Source organism: Ursus arctos, unplaced genomic scaffold (assembly GCF_023065955.2).
Source record: "Ursus arctos isolate Adak ecotype North America unplaced genomic scaffold, UrsArc2.0 scaffold_23, whole genome shotgun sequence".
Lineage (NCBI taxonomy): Eukaryota > Metazoa > Chordata > Mammalia > Carnivora > Ursidae > Ursus > Ursus arctos.
The window spans coordinates 5237927-5260692 of NW_026622908.1; the positions used below are offsets into that span (position 1 = coordinate 5237927).

General features: G+C 41.4%; 1 long non-coding RNA gene across 1 annotated transcript in view; it reads left to right on the forward strand.

Moving 5' to 3' along the window:
* LOC130544674 (uncharacterized) overlaps positions 1-12992 on the forward strand; it is a 104910-nt gene extending 91918 nt beyond the window's left edge. The window contains exon 4 of the long non-coding RNA XR_008961139.1: positions 12039-12992. This is a non-coding gene — a long non-coding RNA (uncharacterized LOC130544674). The remainder of the gene's footprint in view (positions 1-12038) is intronic.
* Positions 12993-22766: the final 9774 nt, after the last annotated feature.

Consider the following 22766-nt stretch of genomic DNA (forward strand, 5'->3'; position numbering starts at 1 on the left):
GAGCACTTATTTTGTAATAGGCACTATTCCAGGTGCTTCAGATGTACGACCTAAATCTTCATGACAGCTGTATGAGTAGAGACCCTTAGTCCCATCTTGTAGATGGAGAAACCGAGGCACAGGGAAGTTGAGTGACTTGCCCAAAGCCACAGGGTTATATTGAATGGCAAATCTGGGGTGTTATACAAGTTTGGCTCCAGCATCTATGCACCTAGCCACTATGCTATATTGCCTCTGGAAGTATGACATTTATTTTGGATGACACTAATGTTGGAGAATGTGATTTGTACCAGTGAACAAGAAGGATTTCTAAGAATGAACCTTAGTCACAGATAGTGCGGGACTTCTGCAGCCTTCCTCGCATGGGGCCCGTCTCTGGAAAACGTGGGACATGGAAGAGCAGGCTTCTTCGCAGTCAGGCTGCCTGCAAGGAGAGAAAGAGAAAGAGAGAGAAAGAGTGAGAAAGAGAATAAACAGGGCTGGCCTAGGCATGCGCACTTTTTTTCATACTCATCAATCAGATATAGTAAATTCTCCTCTCCTGAGAGAAAAGAGTTGAGGGGTGGAGGAAGTTTTGGGGTATGATACTAGGGGAGTTCCCTCCACCAGGAAGGACACATCAGGAATTGGTAAGAGGTACTTCCCCCCAAGGTACTGTCCCTATATTTATTACTTTTTATTACCTATTTAGTTCTTAATATCAGTGCACATTGCACTGTAATCATTCACTTGTCTGTTTCTACCACCCCTTTCCTCACCTATGCACTTCCTAACAGCAGAAACCTTTTTCTATTAGCCTCTGGATCTCCAGTGCTCGACACACAGTAAGCACTCAATAATTGCTCATTAAACAGAAGAATGAATAAATAAGTGTTTTTCTCTCACCCCCGGAAAATACAGAAGTAAGAATTTAATACGCACTAGGATTAGTTAACTCAGAAACATATTAGCAGCTTCGGAACTTCCTATGAGCTCGTTCTCAAGCTCTTTAATTCCTGGCTTTTTTTTTTTTTTTTTTTAAATATAATGTCTTAGCAGGTGAAGTGGACAAGCTGAAAACTTCCTGCTTAACAGTGCTGCTCATCATGACTTTTCTGAAACTGGACTCAGAAAAGGTGGTGAGGGGGGCGCCTGGGTGGCGCAGTCGTGAAGCGTCTGCCTTCGGCTCGGGGCGTGATCCCGGAGTTCCAGGATCGAGTCCCACATCAGGCTCCTCCACCAGGAGCCTGCTTCTTCCTCTCCCACTCACCTGCTGTGTTCCCTCTCTCGCTGGCTATCTCTCTGTCAAATAAATAAATAAATAAATAAATAAATAAAATCTTTAAAAAAAAAAAAGAAAAGAAAAGGTGGTGAGGAACAACAGAGTAGCAGCTTGACAACTAGCTTGGTTATCCCTGTCCAGCAGAAAGTAGACAAGGGCTTTGGTGTCATTCAACCTGGTTTTTGAAGACCCACTTTACAACTTACCTGTGTGGCCTTGGGAAGATTATTCTTGTAGCATAGGAACTATGTTCTAGATGTTTTTAGGCAATTCCCTTCTGTGAGGACATCATCTACTTTTCAGAAAGATTCTCATTTGACTGCTTTTATGGAATTACGCCCTGGCCCCATGGCCTCCTTTTCCACTTTTAATACCTGCCTGCTTTATCTTCTAGACATCAGATTCTGCTGTCTGATAGCATGTGACTATCGAGAAATGTGATTATTCCTCTTACTCCTTTAATTTATCCTGTTTTTCTGGTTTGTGATCATATCTCAATTAACTATTTCCCTGGTTACTGATTGACTTAATGGAATCCAGCTTCATTGACACAATTGTGAACTTTGGCTACCACTAACATCTATTTGAACCATAGTAGCTTGTCAAATTGCCTTGATATTTTTATTGCTTCTTCCCAAACCACTGAAGCTTACTACCAATGGTCACTTCAAAATGCTCCAGTTATTTTAGCATCTCAACAGAGTCATCCAAATGTAACACGTTTCCTTGACCAATCAGGCCTGTATATTTTGTACCTGGTAACACCTATTTCTGGGAATGCTGTGTGGAATTATCCAAGTCCTAAACATCTAAAGAAATGGTCTTTTATAAACCAAGACACAGAAATGAATAATCGAGGAAGACTTCAGCAAGACCCCGTTTTCCAAAACTGGACTCCCACTGTATTAGGGGACAACTTCTTGTCAACATGCTTCGTTTACCCCTTCATGGTCCTCCTATTCCAACAAGCCAGCTTCATTCCTGTTTTCACAGACTGTTGATTCACAAATTCAAAAACTATTCCCCGAGGGTTGCTGAATAATAAGTAACCGGGATATTTGCTCATATTCATGTAGGATTTCACAGTTTATAAAGCATTTCATGTCCATTCTCTTAACTGGATTTGAGTTCTAGAACAGAGGATTTTACATGGGTCCATGTTTAAACTACTAAAAGAATGATTCTCTGTTTTGTATTTTTGACATGCTGGGTATTTTTCTGCCTCAAGGCCACTGTTCATTCATTAATTCATTCATTCAACTAATTTATTGAATTTTCCTCTGTATTAAAAACTGTGCTAGAAATTCTGAAAAATGGGGTACCTGAGTGGCTCAGTTGGTTAAGCATCTGCCTTTGGCTCAGGTCATGATCCCAGGACCCTGGGATCGAGCCCCGCATCAGGCTCCCTGCTCAATGGGGAGCCTGCTTCTCCCTATTCCTCTGTTTCCAGGCTCGTGCTCTCTCTCGCTCTCACTCTCTCTCTATCTCAAATAAATAAATAAAATCTTAAAAAAAAAGAAAGAAATTCTGGGGAAAAAAAGATGAATCTGACATGGTCTTTGCATTTAAGCCAGGAAGACAGATTTAAAATTAACCAACAAAAATACAATGTTCAAATACTGTAATGTGCATCTATACAAAGAGCTAAAAGAATCCAGCAAGAGGAGAGGTTAATTCTAGCCCGAGCTTAAGGGATGCTCAGGCTTCAGAGGAGAGGAATTTATATATAAGAAATCGACGACAAAATAAAACCCTGAAACAAAGTAAGATAAATTTAAATTCATCTAAGTGGTTTTTTAAAAAAAATTCCGTATAATAGATTAATAATTTTTTCTTGAGGGTGTGATGAACAGTAATAGGCAGGATAGTTGTGAAATCTCACAAATAAGATAGGTTGTCACAACTTCAAAGGGGTTAGAAATCCTTGTCCTAGTACGCTAGAAGTTTCAGTGCTGGATTACTCAGACCTTGTTACATATAATTTTTAGTAGTAACCGGGAGCAATTTGTGCCAAATAAGCAGAACTAAAGGGTTTTAATAGCAATCACTTACTTATCTTTATCTTAATAATTATGATAAGGTTAGTACATGGCATCAGAACCTAGATGAGTATTTCCCATTTCATAAATAGGGACATTTAAAGTTTTATACCTGAAGAATATTGGCAAAATACTTCTAATTCTCACGTATCCAATAGTAAAGACAACAATGATGACCTATCTGGTTATAAACATTCTTGGTTAGGGTGTGTGTGTGTGTGCGCGCGCGTGTGTGTTTAATGGTGTTTTAGCATTATAACACAGCAAAAAGCTCTACTTGAGTTCTTTATAAATCCAACTATAACAGAAGGAAGAACAAATAGGATTTCCTCTATAACTAATATTGACTTAACTTTATAGGGTCCCACGCCTGAACTCCTCTGTTTATTCATGAAACCGATCCAGGCTATTGGTCCATTAGGATTTACTTCCAACCTCCACAGTTCAGACTGTACAGCTAGCTTAACTCTTGGCCTCTCAGGTGACTCGACTTACAAGGGCCACAGCAGTGCTGGGAGGTTGCGAAAGAAACCCATGCCCTGGCCCCTAGCCCAGTAGACGAGAGTCCCTCCGCAAAAGAGACTTCTCTGGTGACACTTGGGAGTTACCCCGGGTCTAGCCTTTGTCTCAAACCATCTGGATGCCGAAAATACTAACAAGCCACTGAGTCACTGGTAGAACAGAGCGACTTCCTAAGTTTCCAGGTCTTCTGAGCCCAGTTGTGAGATGGCATATTGATCACTGACACCTGTCCTAGTGGCCAAGCTCTTTGTAGATGAAAGGAGCCCTGTTTAGATTTTGCCTGACACCTTTTGCCTAGCTCTCTTCAAAGTAGCTGGTGTGGGGGCGCCTGGGTGGCTCAGTTGTTAAGCATCTGCCTGCGACTCAGGGCGTGATCCCAGGGTCCTGGGATCGAGCCCCACATCGGGCTCCTCCGCTGGGAGTCTGCTTCTTCCTCTCCCACTCTCCCTGCTTGTGTTCCCTCTCTCGCTGGCTGTCTCTCTCTCTCTGTCAAATAAATAAATAAAATCTTAAAACACACACACACACACACACACACAGACACAGACACACACACACACACACACACACACACAAAGTAGCCAGTGTGGAGCCCTTCTTAGAGACAGCTCTCACTGTGATAATTGTTGGGAAAGTGTAATGACACTTGGCAGTTCCCTGAGAATCATCAAGATCATTGAAAATTTGACTATGAAACTAATGCCGGAGGGTAATAGCTTTAAGTTGTCTCCATCACAGTAATATGCAAGAACAATATTTGTCCTAAGGAAGACTGTGTGTGTGTGTGTGTGTGTGTGTGTGTGTGTTCTGGGATACTACTTTTTCATTTTTCTGTGCTAACTAATTTTTTACAATTTTTAAAAATAGGCTTGAACTCACAACCTCAGATCGAGGGTCACAAAGTCTACCGACTGAGCCAGCCAGCCACCCCTTCACTAACCTATTTCAGAGAAAAGAAAAATGTGAATATATATATTTTTAATATATAGAAACAGATGTTTAGGTAACAGAAAAATTTGTGGGTTTTTTTGTGAGGTGGCGACTAGGCACAAATGCATTTATTTGTTTTATTTCAAGATCATGTTTCCCTTTATTATTAGTGAGAAGCATTTGTCAAGCATCCCAATTTCAAGATTTCATGAAATTACAGCAACACTGGTAATGAATTGGCACACAGTAACCACCATTTCTTCCCATTAGGATAAATGTCTATTTCTATAAGTAATTATTTCTTTCCAGCTTTACAATCATTTTCTTTTGAGTTTTCCTTGGAAACGTCACACCCTCAGGAAAAATATTCCAGGCATTCTCACTTTAAAGGGCAACTCACCTTACTCACATTTCACTTAAAACTCTGGTCAAGGAGTTAGCCTGATGTCACAACTCTCTATCATCTGATAGTTTTCTATGACCTGGAAAATAAAATCAATAAGAAAAACGGAGTGCTTTTTAGGTGCCAGGCGCTTTTGTAAACACTTGGTAGGGAGCTCATTTAGTCCTCGTGACAACCCCATGAGTTAGGGGTCAGTTCATCTAAATCAGCCTGAGTAGCTATGTTCTTGAATTTGATTCCCAATTTATTAATTCGTTTATAAATTACTTATAGAATGTCTGTTAAGTGCTAGGTACTGTGCTAGTTGCTCTAGATACAAAAATAGATAAGGCTGCCTACCCAGTCTGCCTTTTAGAAGTTCAGGGTTAAGCAATTAGTAGCCCTAATTGCAGCTGATTTGCTGGACGTTGTGTAATAAGGCTTCAGACTCATGGTACGTGCAATCTATATGGCAAATACATTCTTTTCGGGGTGCCTGGGGGGCTCAGTTGGTTGACTGCCTTTGGCTCAGGTCATGATCTCAGGGTCCTGGGATTGAGCCCCACATCAGGCTCCCTGCTCAGCGGGGAGCCTTCTCCCTCTCCCTCTGCTGCTGCTCTTTCTCTCTCTCTCTATCAAATAAATAAATAAAATCTTTAAAAAAATACATTATTTTCTATTCCAATTAGAAGATAGATTCAGAAAGAGTTTACATTCCTGTAGGACAGACAATATTTGTTTAAGCTTTTGCCTCAGGGCTACATTTACTCTCCTGTACTCTGAAGAGATCTGGACTGCCTGGACATCCCACAGGACAGCCCACTGATGCATTACATTGATGGCATCATGCTGATAGTTCAGGATGAACAAGAAGTGACTAGTATGCTGAAAGACTCAGTGAGACACAGCGTTCCCTAGGGTTGGAGATAAATCCTATGGAGATTTAGGGATCTGACCCTTCAGTGAAGTTTTTAGGGGTCCAGTGGTCAGAAGCATGACAAGATATCTTCTTCAAGTAAAAGAATATTGTTGCATCTTGCATTTGCCGCTACAAAGAAGGGCTCTTTGGGTTTTAGAGGCAACACACTCCACATTTATAAATGGTCTGTATACTGAGCAACACAGAAAGCTGCTGTCTTTGAATGGGGAGGTCCATGCCACAAAGCAAGTAGCCCCCCTGCTTGGGCTATACAGTCCAGCAGTTCTTATGGTGTTGGAGGTGTCTGCGGTGGGAAAAGATACAGGGTTTATGGCAAGCCTGTTGGGGAAAATAATAATGCAGGCCTCTGGGACTCTGGAGCAAGAACAAGCTATTTGTAGCATAGAATTATATGCCTTTTGAGAAATAGCTCTTGGTGAGTCGTTGGGACCAGGTGAGGCAGAATGCTTCATGGGGCACCAAGTGACCATGGGTCCAGAGCTGCCCATTATGAGCTGGGTTCTGGCAGATATGTCAGATCATAAAGGCAGACAGGCCAGACAGTAGTCCATGGTAATATGGAAATGATACATCTGGGATTGAGCCCGAGCAGGGCAGAGGACACAGGAAACTACACTAGCAGGTAGCTCAGACCTGCATGTCACTCATACCCGTAGCAGCCGCACCCTGCCTCAGCTTGCTCTTGTGACCCTTTGGGGGTTCCTGTAAGACCAATTGAAGGAGAAGGAAAAGCCCAAGCTTGATTTATGGATAGGTCTGTTCAATATGTGGGTACAAGCTGAAAATAGGCCATGGCTGCATTATAGCCACCTTCATGGAGATAGAGAGGGAAAAATCTTCCCAATGGGGGGAGCTGTGAACAGTGCACCTAGTCATCTATGTTTTGTGGAATGAAACGTGGCCCAGTATATACAGATATGGGAAGTGGCTCAGAAAGAAAAGAATTAGAAAATTGGAAACAAGACAATAGAGGCAAGTAGATGAACATGAAGAGTGCTTCACACATTATAGCTCAACAGAAAGCATCCAGCACGAAGACGTACTGTAAATAACCAAGTAAAGGTAAGAACTAGATCAGTGGACATAGGCCAGCCTTTGTCATTGGCCACCCTGGAACAGCCACGATGGCACATGGACAAAGTTGCCAAGGTGGCAGAGGCAGGCTATGCATGAGTCCAAGAGTATGGACATCCCATTATCAACGCTGATCTAGCTTCTGCTGCTTCTGAATGTCCAAGCCTGTCAGCAACAGAGACCCATAGCATTATTTCTTGATGAGACCAACTGGTTAATTGGTAGAAAGTCAACTACAAGAACTAGTGGTTTGTCCTCACAGGCATAGTTACATATGCTGGGTACAGTCTTGTTTTTCCTAATTACAGTGACTCAGCTGGCACCACAATCCAGAGGCTTGGAGAATGCCTGATCCGTGCGTATAGAATCCCACACAGTAAAATATCTGAAAAACAATTAAAAATTAAAAATAAATAAATAAAACATCTGAACAGGTGATCCACTTCGCTGTGAAGGAGATGCAGGATTGGATTCAAGACCATGGGAATGCACTATCATATTATATATCCTATCCTATCCTATCCTATCCTATCCTATCCTATCCTATCCTATCCTGCATCATTTTGAAGCAGAATACTGGAATAACTTTTCTAACGGCCCAGCTGAAACACCAGCTCAGAATCAGTACTCTGAAAGGATGCAGTGCCGTCCTTCCTCAGGTTTTCTTCCTTCCCCGCTGGTCATATGAGACCGCTCTCCTTCTTGCCCACAGAAACCATCGGTATGAGCTGGGGGAGGAGCGTTGTTGCAACTGCAGCAGATGAAATGGGGATCTGGGCAAAATCAGAGACCCCTGTATGGTCCCCAGTAGGAAGAAGACAATGAACACTGAGGGGGTAGAATCAAGAATGTTCCCACTTACCATCACTCCCAAAATTTACTGGGAGATTTTGTGCCTCCTGTACCTGCAATTCTGGCCATTCTTATCCCCAGAAGCAGTGCGCTCTTGTCAGAGGATAGAGTAAATGTCTCACTGAACTGTAAGCCATGGATACTGCCGGGCACTTTGGACTCCTTGTGTCCAGAGACCAGCAGGTAAAGAGGACTCACCATCTTGGCAGGGGTAATCAACTCTGATCATCAGGAGAGGATAGTGCTGCTTCTAGACAACAGGGATAGGAATATGTTTGGAACTCAGGAGATCTACTTAGAAGCCTCCTAGACTCCCTTGATCTACTCTAACTGTGGATGGATATGGACAGCAACACCAACTTGAACAGGATGTGATTGCCAAGAACTGAGGCTCATCAGAAATGAAGGTTTGGGGGTGCCTGGGCGGCTCAGTCAGTTGAGCGTCTGACTCTTGGTTTCAGCTCAGATGATCTCGTGGTCCTGGGATCCAGCCCCACATCAGGCTCCATGCTCAGTGCGGAGTCTGCTTGTCCCCCTCCCTCTGCTCCTTCCCGTGCTCTCTCTCTCTCTCAAATAAGTGATTAAATAAAATCTTTAAAAAAAAAAAAAAGAAATGAAAGTTTGGTTCACACCATGAGATAAGCTACCTGGCTTGCCGAAGTGCTAGCTAAGGGTGATGGGAATTGAGAGTGGACAATAGAGGAAGGAGTGGATGAGTACCAGTTGTAGCCCCAAGACCAGCTGCAGCAAGGGGGGCTCTGATTTATCTCACTAACTTGCTTCTTCTAAGTTTTCTCTTGGGAGGAAAGGCCCATAGGAATCATGGAGGATCTGTTCTCTAAATCTGCATAGAGAAGCAGATTTCTCCATAGCATGGGGTGGACTGTGGCAACCACAAACATGTGCCACTCAGACTGTTGTGGGGGGCAAAGGTGACCATTGGACCTAACCCTACCCTCCAGATCCACTCCTGTTTTTGCACTGAGCTAACACTTCCCCTGGGCTTTGCTGAGCCAATGACGGCATAGCAGGGCTTCTAATGGAAGCCCATTTCTGGGAGACAGGGACTCCTTAAACAGGTGACTTTGGCTCAAGGGCTCATTGTTGGCCTGGTTGAAACTTAGAACTGTGCTGTCATGTAAAGCTGTTTCTACCTAACCTTGTTTCCTTCCTGCTCTCTTTCACTGGTGTCAGACTGGAATCACCCTCTGAAGGCTCTCCCTGCCGTCTCTGACTTTCTCTCCTTTATCCTTCACAGGCATTTCCCCCAGTAAATCCCTCACGTGTCTGATTCCATCTTGGCGTCTGCTGCTCGGAGGACACAAACGAACACAACGCTGCTGGGGAAATGAGACCTTAACTGATAGGAAAATGTAGGGTATGAAGAAAACAGACTTAGAATCTACCTTCCTGTTGGGTGTCTAGAAATTGCTCATATGGTGTTGACATTGTTGCCTGCAAATACCAAGTCACGATTTCTTTATTATTTTGCTACCTGAAAAAAAGGAAGTGCTAGCAAAAGGAGAGAAAATGAAAGTAAAGGAATCACTTCCTCTATCTTTAACTGCTACTACCCCCCCCATTACAGTTTCTGTTATTACTTAAGCTGTAGCCCATTGTACAGTCTGGCATTCTGTAAACTTAATCACTTGGCATCTCGAGCAAACCCATTCCTATTACTAAAAAACCACTCAGAAGTGTGCACCCTAAAGAACCATAGGCATAATCTTAGTCCATATAAATGGGAGAATTTTGTTACTGCCTAGTCAATTGTTTGAGAAGAGAACTAGACATTAGGAATCTGTACAGTATTTTGAGCTCATCTTTGCTATTAATATTTGGGTACATTTCTTGAATTCCTGAAACCATATCTTACTTAACTAGAAAACAAGGGTAAAGCTATTGACTTCCTAAAGCTAAAGAAAGGTATTTACCTCGATGGGCCTTTTACATAATAAGCATACTTCATGGTGTGTGTGTGTGTGTGTGTGTGTGTGTGTGTGTGTGTGTGGTGTAGCAAAAGCAAGCTTAAGTTTTGGGTTTGGAAGACCTGAACTCAGCCCTACAACTTACAAGAAACCCCAGGCAAGTCCTATTGCCTTATCGAGTCTTGCTGACCTCAGAGTTTGTTGCAAAGTTGAGTGCAACAGAGCATGTGAAAAGGCTTTGTAAATTATAAAATGCCACAGAGGAGTGAGCTTTAAAGACAGTGATGATAATGAAGGATCTTCTTTGGCACTGTTTCTGATCTACGACAAAGCTACATAGCTTAAGAGAAACAGGAAGTTAGTTCAGCTCATTGTACTAGTCTACTAGGGCTACTGTAACAAAATGCTATAGACTGAGTGGCTCAAACAACAGAACCTTATATTTTCAGGGCACCTGGGTGGCTCAGTTGGTGAAGCATCTGACTCTTGGTCTCAGCTCAGGCCTTGACCTCAGGGTTGTGAGTTTAAGTCCCGTGTTGGGCTCCACGCCCAACGTGAGGCCTACTTTAAAAAACCAAACCAAACCAACAAACAAAAAACCCATATACTTTCACAGTTCGGGATACTGGAAGTCCAAGATCAAGTTACTGGCAGGGTTGGTTTCTCTTGAGGCCTCTCTCCTTGGCTTGCAGATAGCCATCTTCTTCCCATGTCCTCACCTGGCCTTTTCTCTGTACAGGCACACCCCAGGTGTCTCTTCCTCTTCTAATAGGAGCACTAGTCATGATGGGTCAGGGCCCTACTCTTACAACCTTGTCGAACCTTAATTACCTCTTTAAAGGCCCTATCTCCAAATACAGTTGCATTGGGAGTTAAGGTTTCATCAAATGAATTTTTTTTTTTTTTGGTGGTTCAGGTTCAGTCCTGTACATTAATCTTTAAGTATGTTCAAGGCTGTTCTAGGTCCACTCAGTACTGCCTTGGTCTACCTCAAGATAGTGTGGTTTCTGAACCTCCTCCAGGTGTTTGGTAGAAATGCAGATTCCTCAGTCCCATCTTGGGTTAATATATAAAAACCAGAATTGTTGAGATCCAGCAAAATCTGCATTTTTACCATCTGGGTGAAATTATTTAGAAGATTTTTATGTACCAATTTAATCATTACGGACACAATGGAAAACACATAGATGTTTGGAGTCACACTGCCTGGGTTTGAATCCTTGCTCTACCAATTACTAGATGTGTAATCTTTGCCGAAATACTTCACCTCTCTGTGCCTCAATTTACCTAAATGTAAAATGAATATTATTACTACCTTCAGATTGCTGTGAGGAGTAAACATAGAGGATTAGAGGATGCTTCATAATTTATTTTTTTAACTTATTTTATTTCAATTCGATTAGTTAGGTGCTTAATAATTTAAACATGTTTATCATTCTTCAACTTTATATCCTGATAAAATAGTGGCTCCATGAAAACTTTCTTCATTTTATGTTCTGTTATCTTCCTTGCAATGCGCTCCTCTCTCATCTCTAATTCTATCCATCCTTTAAGGTGAACTTTAAATCCCACGATTTCATGGCATCTTTCGTGAGCCGCATTACAATCTGGCTATCTCTTAGTGTATTCCATTTTGCATCACGGTTATTCGTATATGTCTTGTTCCTGCTGGCTGCTGACAACTGATCCCATCCCAAACACATACACGTATGCAACACACACACACACACACACACAACATGTATCCTTGAGGGTAACTAGAATCAGGTTTAAATGAGTAAGTATTTTCTGAATGGGGTCAAAGGTGATCTACTTTTTTGAGCTGAAGATCTGGTTTAGTTCTTTGCAAACTTACTCTCTCTATGCTCATGATATACTAGGAAGTAGCTCATGATTTAGGGTCTGGTAGTGTACAGAAAAACTAGAAACAGAATTTTGACAAATGTAAATGTATTCAGGAAATGACACTAACATTGTTCTCCATTATTATACCCCAGTGGTTGCATAGAAGTGAATCCTAAAGGGGAGCAGATTTTGCCATCCCCAAATATGTCTCTTTGGCATAAGGATTATTATTATCTTTTTAAGATTTTATTTATTTATTTGACAGAGAGAGACAGCAAGAGAGGGAACACAAACAGGTGGAGCTGGAGAGGGAGAAGCAGACTCCCCACTGAGCAGGGAGCCCCGACTCCGGAGACAATGGATCCCAGGACGCCAAGATCATGACCTGGGCCAAAGGCCCACGCTTAACGACTGAGCCACCCATGCGCCCCATGGCATAAGGATTATTTTGAGCTAAAGGCAATCAAAACCCAGCAGATTCAGGAAAAACTCTTTGCTTTCCCCTCAATTGCCTAAATTTGCAATGGAAAAGGAGCCTGGACCAGGAAGAGAGCTATTGGTAGGATACCTTTTTACCTAATAAATTTATCTGCATAACAGGGCCATCTTTGTTTTCTAAACACCTCCTCTGCCCGCCTGGGACCTGCCTTCCCATTTTGGCTTTCCTTAGTTTAGGATCTTAGATAAACTTCAGTTACCTGGCTGCCGTATTTTTATGGGGCTCTTGTATGTATAAATTTTGTTTTTCTCCTGTTAATCCATTTTACATCAATTTAATTCTTGGGCAGCCAAAGAACCTAGAAGGGAAGAAGGGAAAATTTGTCTGCCTCCACCACCCCTTAGTTCTTATGAATACGTGGCCAGAGTGATTGCTTGCAATGTAGCCCTGGAAGAGTAAAGAGCTAGAGAACGAAGTTGATGAAGGACGAAGGAATTTTGATTGTTAGAGAAACTTGGAGCCTACAGTTTATTTTGAAACTATTTTTAGTAATGATTTAGTCAGGTTCATTCCTATGAAGGCTTGGAAATGTCTGGTCTATTTTATAGCACAATAAAACCTCATGGTTTCCTGGTTGGCTGGTATTTGTTTAAAGAGAGTGGGTTGCTGGTCCAGACAACATTTGAGAGGTTATAATGAGAGGAAATCTGATGTAAACCTTTTCACCTGTAAAAAGAAGTTACTAAGGAGTAAAAATCAGCCATACCCATGAGGTTTATTGGTTACAAATCATAGTTTTGGTTTATTTAAAGTCTTGTCCATATTCGAGTGGATGTTAGTCATCCTTTCAAATATGATTACACATCCCATCCCCAAAAGACAGTATTAAAATCTTGAATTTATATAAGGGTTCTTGTTATTTTTCACAGTTTGCACTTACATTTAATATAGTTACCAAAGCACCAAACCATGCTAGAGAGTTGTCACTGGGAACGGTCCAAACAAAATTGTAGTGAAGGCTGGTGGTAGGTTAACTGGAACACTGCGTTGAATCCTGGTTATTTAGCAGGAAAAGGACGTTAAATATGCTTGCTTTTGTCTGAATTATCTGACCAGATATTTTTTTAGAAATTCTCTAAATGTACAATTCCACTTCTTGTTTTTCATTAGATCTGGTGGCTTGTTTACTATTTACAGAGCTGGTGAAAATATCGTGATTTTAAGCAAAGAATATTGAACAAGGGCATTCAAATGATCTTATCAATGGAGTCTTCTCAAAAAATGACTTCTTGCCAGCTTCAAAGGGATACAAGAAAAAAAGAATCAGACTGAGTCTGCACTACTCATCAAAGCTAAATAATAACTGCTTAGTTAAAAAAACCTTTCAGAGATGAGTTAGACATTTATTAGCTTCTGTATCTGTCTTATTTTGTATTCCTTTATTGTAGGACACCACTATGAATACAAAACAAATGCTAGTTTATGATACCTGTTTATAAAGATATAGGGAAGGAGACACCTGGCTGGCTCATTCGGTAGAGTGTATGACTCTTGGTCTCAGGGTTGTAAGTTCGAGCCCCATGTTAAGTATAGAGATTACTTAAAAATTAAATTAAAAAAAAAGATGTAAGAAAGACTGTAGATACACCATTAAGGGGAATGCTTTTATTTTTACACAGGAGAAGTGTGTGTATGTGTGTGTGTGTGCGCGTGCATGTGTGAGCACGTGCGTGTGGTCTTTATATTTTATCAGTAAGCTATTTAAATGATGCTTTTTAGCTGAAACTAACAAGAAGTACTGATGAAACTAAAGGTAAATCTTTTTCCTGGCTAAACTTTCTAGAATGAAACTTATCCTAATGTTATCATAAATATGAATTCATATTCATAAATATGAATTCATGCTTCAATCCACTGCAATCTGGCTTCTGCCCCCACCATGGCAACGGTTCCACATGTGGTCAATAATGACTTCCTCTGGATTCTTTCCTGTCCTCATCTTTTTAGAAGGTGGCATTTTATGTCTTTTGTCCCCTTTCTTGAAATGTCCTGTCCTTACTTTAGTAAGGATTGTCTTTCTAACTTTGCCACTTCCTTTTCAGTCATCCTTTTGAGAAATTCTTTTGCTCCCTATCCCTTAGCAGTTGGTATTCCTCAGAACTCAGACACGGAATCTCTTCTTATAATATATACTCTCCCGGGGAATGTCCCATTTTACTTTGGGATATCCACTTCTACCTATAGACTACAGGCTTCCGAACTGTCTCTAGTCCAGACTGCTCTTTTGAGCTTCAGACTCATCCATTCAACTGCTAAGGAGCATCTCCACTTGGATTCAACCTGTTCAAAATGAAACCCATAATCTTTATTCTAATGATTCCTCTAGTACTTCTTATCCTGGCTAATGGCTTCAAGGTATTGTAGTCCCCTAGCCCAGACCCAGGGAACCCTCTCTGCAGTCCCCTTTTCCACCTGTGGAATTGATCAGAAAGTTCTGTAGTTGCTATTATTAATTCAATCCTTCCTTCCCAAATTTACTGCCATTGCCTTACAGAACTTTATCTTTCATTTAGTCTATTATAATTGTTCCTGAATTATTTTTCTGGCTTTGGGTTCACATTCTTCCAAACTATTCTTCATGCGGTATCAGCTTTGAGATTTGTAATACACAATTAAAATAGGTCTGCAAAAAAAATAAAAATAAAATTTGATCATGCCTGTTCCTTGCTTTAAAACCTTTAACAGTTCCTTATCACTCACAGAATAAATTCCAGGCTCTTCAGAATGGCCTGTAGGGCTTCCCAGAATTTGACTTCCACCCATCTACCCACTCTCATTTCTCCATGCCCGTCCTCCCGCCATCCCAAATCATACTAACCTGGTTACAGAAATATTCGTGCTGTTTCATGCTTCCGTGTCTTTGGACATACTGCTCTCTGTCTGGCATGCTCAACTTTCTCTTTGTCTACCTAGGGGCCCCTATTATTCTTCTATACCTGAGCGAGCATGTCTTTATCTATGAACTCCTCTCTGTCCCACCACTGTACTTGCTAAGAGCTATATTAGAGCATTTCCTACTGTGCTGCACTTGCTTACATATTTTCTCCTCTACCAAACTGAGGGCAAGGACTATATCTTATTCGTATTTGTATTTTCAGTATCTAGGGCAATGCCCAGCACATGCTGAATGAATGAATAAACTTTTGCAAACATAAATGTTTTCTTATCTTCACTAAGTTTAATGCTACTATGGATGAAATTGGTTATTGAAGTTTGATTTTTGTTGTTTTTTTTCTGTTTCTCCATGTTACCACATATGGGCCTTAAATCAACATCTTTCCAGCAGAATGAAATCTAAGATGAAAGGACCACAAAATTATGACAGTAATATGCAGTCATTCCTTTAAGAGTTAATGTATTATAATTTTTTGCATTTATAGTGCATAATTAGAATAGAACATGAAAACTGCTATAGCGTTTGCCTTCTGATGAAAGAGAGTTGCTAATTTATCTATTTGATTGCATGGTGAGGGAGATAAAGACTTAGCAAAATGGCATTGAAAGAAAGCCTTGAAAATGAGTTGAACAGATGATATAATTTGGGGCTCTCCTTGGCAAAACTCAGAATTGATAGAATCTTGAAAAGCCCTGAAAGGATGGGGAAAGGTAGGGAAGAGGAGAGGATGTAAGAAAAATACATTTACTGGGGCACCTGGGTGGCTCAGTCAGTTAAGCGTCTGCCTTCGGCCCAGGTCATGATCCCAGGGTCCTGGGATTGAGCCCCACATTGGGCTCCCTGCTCAGCAAGGAGTCTGCCTCTCCCTCTCCCTCTGCCCCTCCGCCTGCTTGTGCCCTCTCCCTCTCTCTGAAAGAAATAAATTAAAAAAAAATAACATATACTGAGCATCCAGTAATTTTTAGTCATTTTACATATTAATTTAATTTAGTCCATGACAATGAGCCTATGGCAGAGACACTGTTATCCCCATTTTGTAGATGAGGTGGGTAACTGGAGACAGTAAGTGATCTCCAAGATCATGCAGCTACAAAGTGGTAACTAGATCTGACTGATGAGTTTCCTTCCTTCCCCGCACGCAGCCCTGACTTTCAAATAAAGTTTCCAGAGCGGCCTGCTGCTGGGTGCAGCTTACTGACACACACGGAGACACACACAGAGACACATTATTTGCTCCTATTTGCAATGATCACATGTAGGTGGCTCGCTTAGTAGTTAGGAGTAATATAATTACAATGTTATTTCCAATCTCAATGCCTATTTTAAAAAATTTATTAATGAAAAGAAGAGCCTCACATTTATCGATGATGCTAGATAATGAATCGAATGAATCTTTTCGAGCTGCTCTTGCGAAATCACAAGAATACACTTTCAGGAGGTTTAGTGGAGAAAGCATACTTCTAAATTTTTCTTTGGTGTGCCCCGCTGCTGGCTCCGTTTGGAATCCAGAAACGACTGCCTCCTGTCTATTGCTTGGCCTGGCAGTTTGTCACTCTCCTGGGCAAAAATCCAGCTTGTGGTAGTGAGGTGGTTTTGTGGCAGAACTCCACAATTAACCACAAGTTCAGTGTCGACGGTAGGCTGCCCGTAGTGCCTGTGATCCTTCAGATCTGCTGGGTTAGCCAGAGCCGAAGAAACTACTGCTTGTCTAGGGAGGGAACAGGAAAACTTGGAAGGAGTTTGCATTGCTGTTTATTGTTCAAGGTTCAGGTTTTAGGTTTAATACACAAAATCCAGGAAATTTCAGATTAAGAGTTACGTATTTAATACCTTTATCGGTTGTTTTTTGTAAAAAGTATGGTGGATTTGTGTCATAGATGTAATTGTTGCTCTGAAAATGAGAAAGAGAGAAGGGAAAATTCTCAAAGGAATAGAATATATTCTTTCATAGCAAAAGACATCCAGGTACCATCACTTGAATTTAAAAAAAAGTCACCGATACTCTCTTACACACTTATTTTATGTTGGAAATTAAACCAAGCATAAATATATGTATGATGTTTTCTGTAAGTCTAAAATAGAAAGGGTTCTTTTACTGATTTCGTGAAAATGGATGTTAATAAAAACAGTTTTCAATATCAGTATGGAAGCTTTTTTCGTATTAAATCATATATTAAGAGTTTCAATTTAAATTCATCGACTAATAAAAAATCCAAGGACATAGAACTAAAAAAATCTGATTTATTAAATTTTTTTGAGACATACAAACATACTTCAAAAAATATTGAGTATTGGGGTGCCTGGCTGGCTCGCTCAGTGGAGCATGTGACTCTTGGTCTTAGGGTTGTGAGTTTGAGTATTGGAGATTACTTAAAAAAAATTTTTTTTTTTTGAGTATTAACTGAGTACTCTGTTAGTCATGGCATGGAGATTGAGCTCAGATTGAGTAAAACAGAATTCTTGTGTTTAAAGAGTAGAGTGAAGAGGTAGCCATGTAAATAAACAAATATGATAACAGAATATGAACTTTTATATAATAGTAACAATAAATTCCAGTTCCATATTACAGCTACGCCATCTCTCTAGCCTCCTCATTTTTGTTCTTTGTCCCTGTATCCCTTACACTCCAGCCACAGGGTACTTGAAATTACCTGAATACCCCGTGGTTGTGTTCCTCTGGAGTTTTGCCCTTGCTTGTTTCCTTTGCCCAGATTATATTTCTCCCTACTTTATGTAGGTAACTTCTCAACTTTCAACACCAAGCCCAGAATCTCTTTCTCTGACTCCCTAAGAGCATTATTCCTTACTCAATATTCCCACTGTGGTCTGGGTTAGGTGTCCCTCTGAACTACCAGACTACACTGAGCTTCCTTACCCCCATATCACAGTGCCTACTACACTGGGCTTTAGTAGTCTTTGTACTTTTTTAGCTTCCACTCTGAATCCGCCCCCTTTTTTCCCCACTATGAACCCTTAAAGCAGGAACTATACCTGTCATCATTGTGTCCTTGTCCGCTAGCACAGTGCCCAGCACAATGTCAGGTACTTAACAACTGCTGAATGAATGAATGAATTCATTAAGAGAGAGGGATTAAATGTTGGGGGGAGGGGAGTGGCATCTAGGAGAACTGAAGAAGTCAAAGAAGTGAGGGAATTAAACATAAAAATGAAAGAGAGAAGACAGGGAGAGAGGAGACAGGAAGATGGCCATGCAGAGAGACTCTGGGGAGGGAATTGGAACTGGGAGAGGAGAAACAAATTGTGAAAACAAGCTGAGAGAACCATACAGGGGGGAGATTCTGGAAAAGAATGATGCTCTTCTTCTTCTTCTTATTTTTAAAATATTTTATTTATTTATTTGACAGAGAGAGAGTGAAGAGCGCAAGCAGGGGAAGAGCAGAGGGAGAGGGAGAAGCAGGCTGAGTAGGGAGCCTGACATGGGGTTTGATCCCAGGACCCTGAGATCATGACCTGAGCTGAAGGCAGACACTTCACCGACTGAGCCACCCAGGAGTCCCTCTCTTCTTTAATAGGTCTGAAGCACTGTTTTCCACAGTTTTTATCATATATTCTCTTGTGCTCCTTTACAGTCTATGTGCATAGGCCCTATCTCCCACATAGAGCTGCCGCTTGAGGAAGCTTCTAAAGAACTTTATTGTTCTTAATGTTCTAAACAGCAGCTGGCAGAGTGCTCTGCATATAGTGGGCACTCAGTAAATACTTGTCAAGATGAACTAAAGAGTGAGTCAAGGGCACCTGGGCGGTGCAGTTGGTTAAGCATCGGACGTCTGGTTTCAGCTCAGGTCATGATCTCAGGGTCTTGAGATCAAGCCACATGTTGGGCTCTGGGCTCAGCATGGAGTCTGCTGGTCCCCCTCTCTCCCCCTCTGCCCCTACCCCTGCTGGTAATCTCTCTCTCTCTTTTTAAAAATATTTTATTAAAAAAAAAGATTTTATTCATTTGAGAGAGTGAGAGAGAGAACAAAAGCAGGGGGAGTGGCAGAGGGAGAGGGAGAAGCAGGCTCCCCACTGAGCAGGGAGCCCAATGTGGGGCTTGATCCCAGGACTCTAAGATCATGACTTGAGCCTAAGGCAGTCACTTAACCCACTGAGCCACCCAGTGCCTCCCCACCTCTCTTTCTCAAATAAATAAATAGATAAATAAATAGGTAGATAGATAAATAAATAAACAAAATCTTTAAAAAACAGGAGTGAGACAAAGTGAGGCTCAGCTTCTGAGATGAGTGTTAGCTGGAAGTAACATGGATATTTTAACATACTTAGACAATTGAGTTGCCACTGCGTATTGAACACAGGGACCTTTCTATACCAGAGAAAAGCCAATCTATTTGACTTTCAAATGTATATTTGTAAATGCTAATTCTTTCATTCTTTCAAAACCCTATATGGCTTTCATATACCTTAAGGAATGGCTCTAGTTTTAGGAACTTGGAATCTCAGAGCGGTTTATTTACTGACTATTCCCGAAAGTTTCTTTGATACTTAGAATTGTCAGGCTGCTTTATATCATTATTCCTCAGAATTTAGGGCTGCTTTATTACTGAATTCAGAAAAACTGCATTTTAGAAACAGCGCTTGGTTCTAAGCCTTTTTCCAAATCCAATTCAAATCCATTTTTTATGGTCTATTTCAGAGGTTTAAAATCTTCCTTCCTCCCTCCCTCCCTCCCTCCCCTCCTTCCTTCCTTCCTTCCTTCCTCCCTCCCTCCCTCCCCTCCTTCCTTCCTTCCTTCCTTCCTTCCTTCCTTCCTTCCTTCCCCAGCCTTTTCCCCCTCCTTCTTTTGCCCAAGGGTTCTAGAGAGGGGCTTCAGGTCAGAGTAGGAGGTGTCAGAACTGCCTAGTTGGGGTTGTCAGGCCTTGGGGGTACCTCCACTTCAATAAGAGCATTCTGCTTTTATTTGCATCATCCATCTTCCTTCCTTCCTTTTCTTTCTTTCTTTCTTTCTTTCTTTCTTTTTCTTTCTTTCTCTTTTGTAAATTTTTTTTTAAAGATTTTTTATTTATTTGACAGACAGAGACAGCCAGCGAGAGAGGGAACACAAGCAGGGGGAGTGGGAGAGGAAGAAGCAGGCTCCCAGCGGAGGAGCCTGATGTGGGGCTCGATCCCATAACGCCGGGATCACGCCCTGCGCGGAAGGCAGACGCTTAACGACTGCGCCACCCAGGCGCCCCTCTCTTTTGTAAATTTTAACTTAAATTCCAGTCAGTTAACATACCATGTTGTGTTAGTTTCAGGTGTACAATAGAGTGATTCGACACCGCCATACATCACCAGGTGCTCATCACAAGTGCCCTCCTTAATCCCCGTCACCTGTTTCATCCATTCCCCGCCCCCCAAACATCAGATTGTTTGCATAATATTTCTCTTGAAAAACGTTTTAAAATGCTGGTTGAGAGGCAGCAATGCTGTCATAAAAAGCTCTTAAAGAACGGGTAGCCAATTATTCCCTGCTTTTCCACTGCTCTTAGCAAATCTTTAGAGGCTGCCCATTATCATCCTGAGGAGTCAGATCCTGAGGAGTCACCTGACCGCAGGACAGCGATAATGACTGGACCGAGTCCTATTCCTCATCGGACCGCTTTACTACCCCTTCCTTCTTGCATTCCGTGAGCATAACTGTAATAGTCACCAACAGGTGTAGCTGCTAAGATCCATTTAAAAATATTTAATTTTAGAAGGCAATTTCTGGGAATACTGCTTGAGACATGGATTTTTTTTACATCTGGATTTTAGTTAGAAAATAATCCTATCTTCTTAAGAAAGGTTGAAAACGCAAGTTACAAGGACAGATAATTGCACTTTATCAGAAGACAGGGAGAGTGGGGAGGAGCAGCTGAGACCTACCGTAAAGCTCAATTGTTATTTCACTTATCTGAGGATGAAGGTTAAGGAGAAGAACAAGGTAATTTATAGAGAAGGCAGTTTCCAGGCCAGCAATGGCAAGCACCAGAGGTCCCAGATGAAGAGGCAGGTGTTCTAACAGTTGGGCTGAGCCCAGTAATGGGACATGTGGGCAGGCAGTGGCATCTAGAAGGCCTATCAAGGGGGATCCTTAGCTACTAGGTTAGTGGACTAGTGTTCAGGGATACAGCTTTTGGCTCTGAGCCTGGAAAGATCTAAACAGGGTTTTAGTTCCTCCATAGTTAATTGGGGGCACTATCAGCTTACTGGTGTGGGTACCTAAAATGGAGAAGACAAATCTCATCCTACAAACTGAGGAACATGGGAAAACTGGTCTTTGGAACTTGACAGCAGGGACCCCATTCAGAATAGAGGAATACACACAGGGTTGCATTGCACCAGAACAACTCGGGAGCTGGATGGTAAGCACTGGGATCCCATGTCATGGATCATCAAACTGGAAGAATGATTCTGGTGGAGAGTTCATGGGTCAAGATGTGAGCAAAGGCAAAGTCAGGTAAAATAAGGTAGGGGTAGAGTACTGAGAAAAGTCAAAGGTATGCCGTGACTCTAGGTCTTTTTTTCACAACAGATAATGGTCATACATTCCTGAACCTAAAGACAAGAGCTAAGTAATTCTATTGGTTGTTTAAATCTGGCAAAAGAATAATTAAATAATTTGAACTCTAAGAAATGCAGCTTACTAATCTTTGACATGGATTGTAAACAGAGAGGGGAGTTGCTATAAACATAGCAAGCTTATTCTTTTTGTGCGTATTTTTAGTTAAGTAAACTGATGGCCTTTGGTTATGTTCTTACATTTTATTTTAGAATCGTCTCAGGTGCTGGGGTTGGTGTTTAGAGGTATGCATTCCAAATATAGGGTATTGCAAGAGTTGGGCTTTTAGCCTTGGAAAGACCTGGGAAGACAGCCGAAAGAAGGTGAAAGAACTGGGGAGTATGAAGAGTATTTTGAATTTTATTTGCCAGATAATAATTCTTTGATACAAATTCTTTTGATTTGTCAACACTGAGAGTTTGCTTTAGTTTGATGGTACAAATAATTCCAGGGTTGCTCTTGGCAATGTGAAGCATGGATCCTAAGGATGCCTATATATTTTTGTCATACAGAAATCAAACTTTTTAAGACCAGGAGAGACCTTTAAGGTCATCAAAATTAACTTTCGGCAGTTTTACAGTTGAGGTGAACAGGGCCTGGAAATGTTATGTGACTTGCTTAATGTCAGGGCATGAATGGCTGGGCGAGGATTAGAAGCTATGAAATAGATTTCTAGCCCATTACTATTACCATGCCTATCCCACCTTGGATTATTAACTGAGGCTTTAAAACAACAACTTCAATCTGAATTTGTTCTAATTTTCAAATCAGTTTATTCTTTCTTTTTTTTTTTTTTAAGATTTTATTTATTTGAGAGAGAATGTGGAGAGAGCAGGAGAGCGGGGTGAGGAGCAGAGGCAGAAGCAGACTCCTGGCTGAGCAGGGAGCCCAGCACAGGCGCTCAATCCCAGGACCCTGGGATCATGACTTGAGCTGAAGGCAGATGCTTAACTGACTGAGCCACCCAGGGGCCCTGACAGTTTATTATTTCTTATGAGAATTTATAATGGGCATTTCAGTGATGCCAGGGCTAGTTTTACCATGCCCTCTGTAAAAG